This window comes from Podarcis cretensis (assembly GCF_951804945.1).
Source record: "Podarcis cretensis genome assembly, chromosome: 5".
Classification (NCBI taxonomy): Eukaryota; Metazoa; Chordata; class Lepidosauria; order Squamata; family Lacertidae; genus Podarcis; species Podarcis cretensis.
Window position 1 is genome coordinate 21,845,091 of NC_137174.1, and position 7,695 is coordinate 21,852,785.

Sequence of the window (7,695 nt, forward strand, 5' to 3'; positions counted from 1 at the left end):
GATATAGGAAAAATGCTAGTGTTCTGTTACCTACCTGTGGTGAGGATTACAATTACTGTCCAGTGGCCAACTCGAGAGAGTAAGATCAACTTTTTCAAAAGGAAAAGTGTTTTACTATTACTCTCCAGGGCAAAATAAAACACTTTTTTATTTTATTCAAATATCATGTCTTCAGGCCTTCCAGATTTATTTTCTTATTGATTAGCAACTGTAATTCTTTTGCTTACTTAGCTACAGAGCCCCTGGTGAGTATTACCAGAGTGTATGCTTCCAGCTCTTCAATAATGAGAACCTGCTTTCTTGCCTGTTAGGGAGTGAAAAATATTCAAGTGCCTTCATCTCTGCTTCCACACAGTGACTGGGTGTTCGTGCCATGGTTTAGGGTGGGTTAGGTTTATTTATGACTCAAAAGTAATGCTTGATGCTTAAAAAATAATAATCCAAGGAAGATGAAACCTGCACCAGGAATAAGAGCACAGACATTTAAAATATATTTTGGGGTATTTGGGGAAATTCTTTCATCATTTCCTGAAGAATAGAAGAGCCTTGCTAGAACAGGTAAAAAGTGCAGTTTCCAAGTGAAAAGATAGGTCTTTATTGAAATATAAATATGTATAGGGACAGCCACAGAAATAAGGAGGAGGCTGCAAAGAACCACATCCAAAGCAATGCTTTTAATACAATTCCAAATTGCACATGTCATTTCTATTAATCAATCAAAGGATCACAGCAATCTTAATAGTCGCAAACCTGATGTCATCATCCTGAACCAATCAAAATCATTTGGCTCTTCAGATTGGCCCTCATCATAATATCATGTGATTACATATAACCATTTTTGGTGTCTTTCTTTATTAAGAGTTTGACTAATTTTCCTGTTCATTAAAAGGCTTCCAATGTCCTCTTTCATGTGTCTACAAAACTATTCACGATTAATCACAATTGCCATGCCTAGCTAATTTTATTTTCAGGCATACCACAGCCACCATAGATTCTAACAGTTTATTCTTTTTAGTATTCTGGAATGGTCATTCATTATGTACAGTACCTAAAAGCAGCTACTTCTGTACTGCAAAAGGCAGGTACAGGACCTTTGAGTTTAGATAGGCCACAGACTCAAAAGAAAATGGAAAAATGGAAAATACAGTTTTATGAAATTATTATTTTCTCCAATACCAACTCCCACCAACCCCAGCCAACAGGGCAATGGTCAGGAATCATGGGAGTTGCAGTCGGACATTAGGAGGACCACAGCTCTCTCCCTTTCCTATCTAGTCCAGCATTCTGCTATAGGCAAATGTTAGGGTTTCAGTGACTTCCATTCTCGTTTCAGTAAGTCCTTCTTAGAAATGGGTCAACATCTTGCTGAATTCAGCTTGGTTTATTATTCATACCTCAGTTCTACAGGTAAGAAAAGCAGAGTACATGTGAACATATATAACAGTCCCAGTTTAAAACGATTAAAGCAGACAGCAAGGAGGACTTCAAAGTCAGCAGCAATGGATTGAAAACCTAGATTGTACTCTCAAAGCAGCCTGAAAAGAAAAGGTCTTCATAAGTCAACTGAAAACAGATAAGGAGGGGGCATAATAGAGCTCCACCAGTAGGGATTTCCATGGTCTTGGTGCTGTCACTGAAAAGGCTCTGTCCTTTATACCAGGCTGTCTAAACTCACAGGCAGATGGGACAGACAGCAGGGCCTCAGCCACCGTTGGTAAAGCCCAGGCAAATTCATATGGCAGTAGGGAGTTTATCATGGATTTTCAACTACAGTAAAATCTGAGGTGAATCTGGTGCTTCTGCTTGGACAAAACATCTGAACATTTTCAGGGGGGATTAAAGATTTTATTAAGCCTACAGATATTTACTGAGGAATGATGGAAGGGGGAGCAGAATATTCCCAGCATGATGCTTCCCGTTGGACAAAATGGATGGCAAATGCCCCAAGTGAGTTTGCACAGCCATCCTTTAAATCTGTTTCTTGTAAGATGCAAAGCTGTTTTAAGAGCCTCGGGAGGCCTCGGGTAGCTATTACAACTAGAGGACCATGTGCTTGAAATAAATCAGTTGGGTTTTGTTTTCTCACCACGTGGTTTGAGTTCCTCTTTCTGCCTGTCTGCCATCAGCAGACAGCTAACTTCTCCCAGCACTGAACTTCCTTTGGTTCTTTGTGCTCGAAATAATAATAGGAGGACCTGTGAAAATTCAAGGCAAACAGTGTGCTCTTTTTGGAAGCGAATGTGAGGTGAAATCTCACTGCGGCTTTCTGGGTGCTAAGGAAGCCAAAATCCCTCCAACCCTTTGAATTAATATGAGCAGAGAACTTTCATTTTTCTTCAATGCTGACTGGTATATTAAAGCAAGAAGATTCTAGGTTAACCAAAACAGTGTGGAAAGGCTAAATGGTGTGCTATAACAATTAAGATTTTTAAGATTAATATTTATAAGAAGATCATAAATGTGCACATTGTAGCTGATACTGTTTTGTGCTCTCCATTTCTTAAAGTTGATTTAAAATGTTTTTATATTGTGTAACCCATCCTGGGAACTTAGGTTGAAGGGTGGGAAGCAAACAAACAAACAAACATGTTGGTAAGTGCCTAATCCCCCAAAGCTGGTTCCCTCCTTTCTTTTGTAAAATCTCACATCAAACAGATGTCAAACAATATGGCTCATAGAATAACATCCAAACATTCAGAAAGGGGAAATCCAGGAAATTGCCCCCACACACCCACCAAAGGTACCCTACCTCTGACTCATAAGAACCCAGCTGAGAGTGTCAAATGCGTTTATTGTTCCATTTCTAACAATTGTGTGAGTTTGGCCACCTTGTCTGCAATTCCCATTTTGCAATAAAGCTCCATGTATAATTTCTTTCATCATGCTCTATGTCTTAATGACAAATTGCAGCCACTTTGAAACAATCCTGGCTGACAGTGGAAGTGGCTACTGAATCTTAATAATCAGTTTTTAGGAATCCATTATCATTGCTACTGCCAAGATGAGAGAAATGTCACACCAGCACATGTCTGAAAACTACAGTGGTTTAACCAAGTCTGCTACTGGTGGAATGGTCCAATCTAGTTCCATTATCTATAAGCTCGGGAATGTCTCATGGATCCTTTGGTTCATTCCTTTCTAAGATCTGTTCTCCTCCAAGGGAAGCCCTGCATTCCTGACTATCATTAGTACACTTTCTAGCAAATATATACCGCTTCAGTTCTCATGCCCAGAGGATATTGAGATATGAGACAGCAAACATGTTCTGGGTCAGACACTCAAGCAATAGCATGATTTGAACCTGAGTTTTCTATGTCTTAGCCTAATACCTTGATCATTACACCACACTAGTTCTGGATTTCAGACTGAGAGTACATGAAAATCTATTGGAAACAGGCAGGAGCTATGGTATTCTAAACTTGATAGCTGATACCTTCTTATGTGAATTCAAATTAGAGGCACACTCAGAGATGGTGGCATTGTTAGGCACCTCCAAGGCCCACATCCCAGCTGGAGCTCACTGCCAATCCCTCGAGCTTCCAATTTCTCTTCCTTCCACTACCTTCACCTGCCTTTTCCAAGGCTAGATCTGCACAGCTATAAAAAACAAAACACTCTGAAAACATTCTGAAAACAACCGTTTTAAAGCTCACAATGGAAAATTTCACTGAGTTGCGATTTCAGCTCTACAGTGCCATCTGATTTCACAGTGTTGTAACACATTTATAATGTTGTAATTTGACTAATGTAGCTGAGTCCCAAGTGACTAAGCAGTGGGAGGATCAATAAGAAAGAGCACTAACCTCTACAGGCCTTGTTTTTTTTAAATCTCTGGCAGGTGGGCAGACTGAGCATAGAGAGAGGGGAAAGTGAATGGGTAGTGGCAACAGCTGTAATGTGGAGGAGCTGGAAGGACCACTCTAAGAAGAGGACTCAGTGATAGCACTAATTTTGGTAGATTTTGAAGACACATCATTTTCAGCTGCGTGGGGTGTTAGGAAGGGTTAGTACCTCTGGTGGGGGACACGTTGTACTCCTTCTGGAGTTGTTTGTCCATCTTTGGTTGCCACCCTGAATTCAGCTGTCACCTAATCTCACCTAATCCCTCACTTGTGGCTCTTAGAAGCTGTCAGTGTGTGACAACGGCCACACCTTGGGAATGGCTTCGATTAGCCAGCTAAACCAGGTGAGGGGAACCGATGGGTCTCAAACCCTCCAAGAGTTTGGAACTTCTCCTGCATGTGAAGACAGGCACCAATGGACAGGACCAATAGTGGGTCTGATGATCAAGAAGGCAGTTTCTGCATGTGCTGTAGAGGAAGGTGAGGGGCTGATAGGGCTCATCAACCTGGCAAGGTAGCCCATCTAGGAGAAGGAACACCCTGGTCCTAAACCTCCACTGCCTTGCAGGATATCTTCAGGAGAAGAAAGGCTAAGAAATAAACCCTACAAAAATCAGGAATAGAGTCCCTATGTTGGCTGGATGGGGCTTTGTACACCTCCATTTGGCAATTCCTGCAGCCAAGCTAGTCCCAAGCATATTGCTCTGCTTTCCTTTGGATCGACCTCTGCACAAACTGTCCAGGCTTGTGCCCTGGGGAGGTCATTTTTGTGCACAGCGGTTTGAGTTCACCCCCAGAAGTGCACTCTATTGTCTCTCAAAACAGATGGGTGACAACAACAACAATTCATGATTAACTGCTGGTTCTAGGGATGAAACATTTTAGATCAAAGGTGGAACATGGACCACCCGTGGTCCATGAGGTTCATTCACATGGTTCATGGTGACAGCTCTGTGCAACAGCAGCATAACTATGTTTGTGAGAGAAGACTGGCGGCTGAACTAGTTGCTCTGTCATCATTAGAACCTGATGCTCTGCCTGGAAGGTGAGTGCAGCAGATCAGAAGTAATTGTGGTTGGTGACAAAATGGGGGAAGGCCATGAGAGGGTGACAAAGCATTTGAAAGGAGTGAAGAGTCAATACATGTTAATGGAGGGTGCAGCAAGAAAGTGGAAAAGATGCTAAGAGAGAATGCACACAAGAGAAAAGGAAAGAGTCAGAGTGGGAGTTATTGGTTTATAAATAAAATATCCAAACACAAAGCAGGATGAATGCTGAATCTGACCTACGTTATTGTATTAAAATTTGAATTCTGCATATATATATATATATATATATATATATATATACACATACACACACACACCACTTTAGCAGCTAGCACTGTATATTTCAAAGAGCATCATGATGTGGTCTGCCAAGACCCTCAGAAATTTTCAAGTGACTGGGAGGGGGAGTGCCTTCTAGATGTTAAGCTAAGTATTTGCTTAGTTGCGGCTGCTTTTACCTTTTCATTTTACGTTGCAGTAATGACTTTTCCATTTTTATATAATGCAACTATCTTGAAAGGGCATTACCCAGAAAGGTGTCCTCGAAAGTCTGTAAAACAAACAAAACAATAATATTTATGTTGTGTAAATGGAGCTCTCCGGGCAAAGGATTTTGATTGTTTTCTTGCAACATTTGAATAGATGCATACGCGTGCGCAGGCAATGGCTGCATTGTGCATAGGGAAGCTACCTTCTCCTTCCCTCCAAGTCTCTGGCCCGCAGAAGTAAACAAATGAAGGACTCGCTTGCACATTCATGTCAGTGTGGCGGCATCTGTGACAATGATTCAATTCCAGCATATTGGTCCCATCACAGCCTTCTGCGCTATAAGTAGGTGTTCCTCAGGGATGCTTTTCGTGCCCAGCTTTGAGTTTCACACAAGATCATCCCTGTGCACAGCCGTAAATTAGAGCAGAACATCCTGCTTTGTGTCATTTCTGCCTTCCTAGTTTTAATTAGCTAAGTGCCGGCCTCTGGTAAAGCACTCAGAGGTACTTCTCAGACATTCTTCTGCATGAAGCTGGTCTACACTGGCAGGGGGTGGCAATGGCTTGCTGCCTTTTCGAGCCAGAGTCTCTGAAGGCTGGTCCCCCAATGCTCTTCTCTTCTCAGAGCAAGACGGCTTGCCTGAATTATTTGCCATTAGCAAAAGCGGGATTGCTTTATTCATTTATTTTTAAAGTTATTCCGCCTGCCTGAACGTCTTCTCTGCAAATCGAAAACCAGCTTTGGACAATCTTTTAGTGGTCTCAAGAGGAAAAGCAGTAGATATACTGTTTTCCATTCAGATTTCTTTAATCTACATTTTATTTTCTTTTTTATATTTATTATGAAGACTGGTGGTTAATCTAGCTATGAGGACTGGGCTTAAATCCCAGCTCATCTATAGTGGTCCTGGGGAGAACCTTACTTCTCAGGTCTGATTTGAATGCTACTGCTGAGGTCTATCTCACCATATGACCATGACAACATTTGGATGATGAAATCACATGGATCAGCCAGGTCATTGACAAACACTATGCCTTGAGCTCTTAATTTGACCACATGAATGCATATCCTTGGAGCTACTTAATGGCTAAGACACCTTTTTCTCTTCCTAACTACTAGGTGCTCTTCTCCTCCAGATAGTAACATAGGACTCCTGGGGTGTGTGTGAAGTTATAAGCAGGAAGAGGATGTGGAGCCTTCCTCTCACCATCCACCATGCTTGGCACTGCACCTAATGCTAGCTACAATGAAAAAGGCAAGGCAGATATCAGAAGAGATTGGCAAGGGATGAAGTTCCAAGATGGAAGGCTTTGAGTGTTCCTCTCTCTGGCAGCTGAGGCTTAACCTGGCCACCACCATTGCCACCTTGTGCTTTGGGAAGAGGAAAGAGTGCAGAAAGTTCCATTGCACAAGAGGAAATCCTTGCACTAATGGAATGTGCTAGCTGGATACTGTCCACTATCTCTAGGGTGGTGGGCAGTTGCTTAGGTGGATTAAAAAAGCAGAGTAGCTGTATTTCTTAATTGTTTTGAGCACTCAGGAAAACATCTTGTCAATACTGAATGTGAGAAGGGTGGTGGTTGGAGATATCTACATCACACCGAGCCCTGGGGTACAGGAACAGGGTCCATGCGAAGGGAAGAGGGTGGATGAGATGTTGGGCACATGGAAAGGTGAGCAGCAGCCTCACTATGGCTTTGTAATTATGGGAGACAACCAGGCAGAAAGGCAGCATGCACCACCCCAATAATCTCCCGGGAGGAGTAGAGACTTTAGCAAGAAATAAAGACCTGCTCAGAAGCAAAGTTCTAGTGTGCCTGAAGATGGATGGAAAATGAAATGGATTTTGCTCGGAGAAGCTGCACTGAAGAATTCAATGAATTTCTTTCCACATCAGAGGAAACGTGGAGACAATGGAGCATATCTGCAAGCTCACCTCCTTCTTAGGCTCTGTGCAAACAGTTTCTCTCAAGGCATGTGTGAGGGACATCATCTGCACCCTCCACACTAAGCATTATTATAAACAGATATTGCTTGCAAGGGTTTCTGCTCATCAACCCATGCAGCAGTAGAGCTGTCTGTTGAGCAATGAGGAATTCCATTGTCCACATTAGGTTAGGACTATTGGTCTAAAACTGAGTTACTCTTGGGTTAGGAATATACACCTGCAACTGCTCCTATAGGCATGTTTCAGTTCTGATGTATTAAATGTTTATTTCATTTTGCTTGGTGGAGATTTGGGTTTTTTTTGGGGGGGCACAAATTCTGCATCATCTTGAATGGAGTTCTCTGACAAGAGATGGCAGGGGGAATTT

General features: G+C 42.2%; 1 long non-coding RNA gene across 3 annotated transcripts; it reads right to left on the minus strand.

The window, feature by feature from the left end:
• Positions 1-377: 377 nt before the first annotated feature.
• On the minus strand, positions 378-5,437 carry LOC307216163. 3 transcript variants are annotated; one of them, XR_013838965.1, is made up of 5 exons: positions 5,350-5,437; positions 3,434-3,597; positions 2,087-2,195; positions 1,360-1,563; positions 378-404 (listed from the first exon to the last, which is right to left on the minus strand). It is a non-coding gene; the product is annotated as an uncharacterized lncRNA (long non-coding RNA). The 3 variants fall into 3 exon arrangements; XR_013838964.1 differs by lacking the exon at positions 3,434-3,597; XR_013838966.1 differs by lacking the exon at positions 5,350-5,437 and having other exon boundaries at positions 3,434-4,388.
• Positions 5,438-7,695: the final 2,258 nt, after the last annotated feature.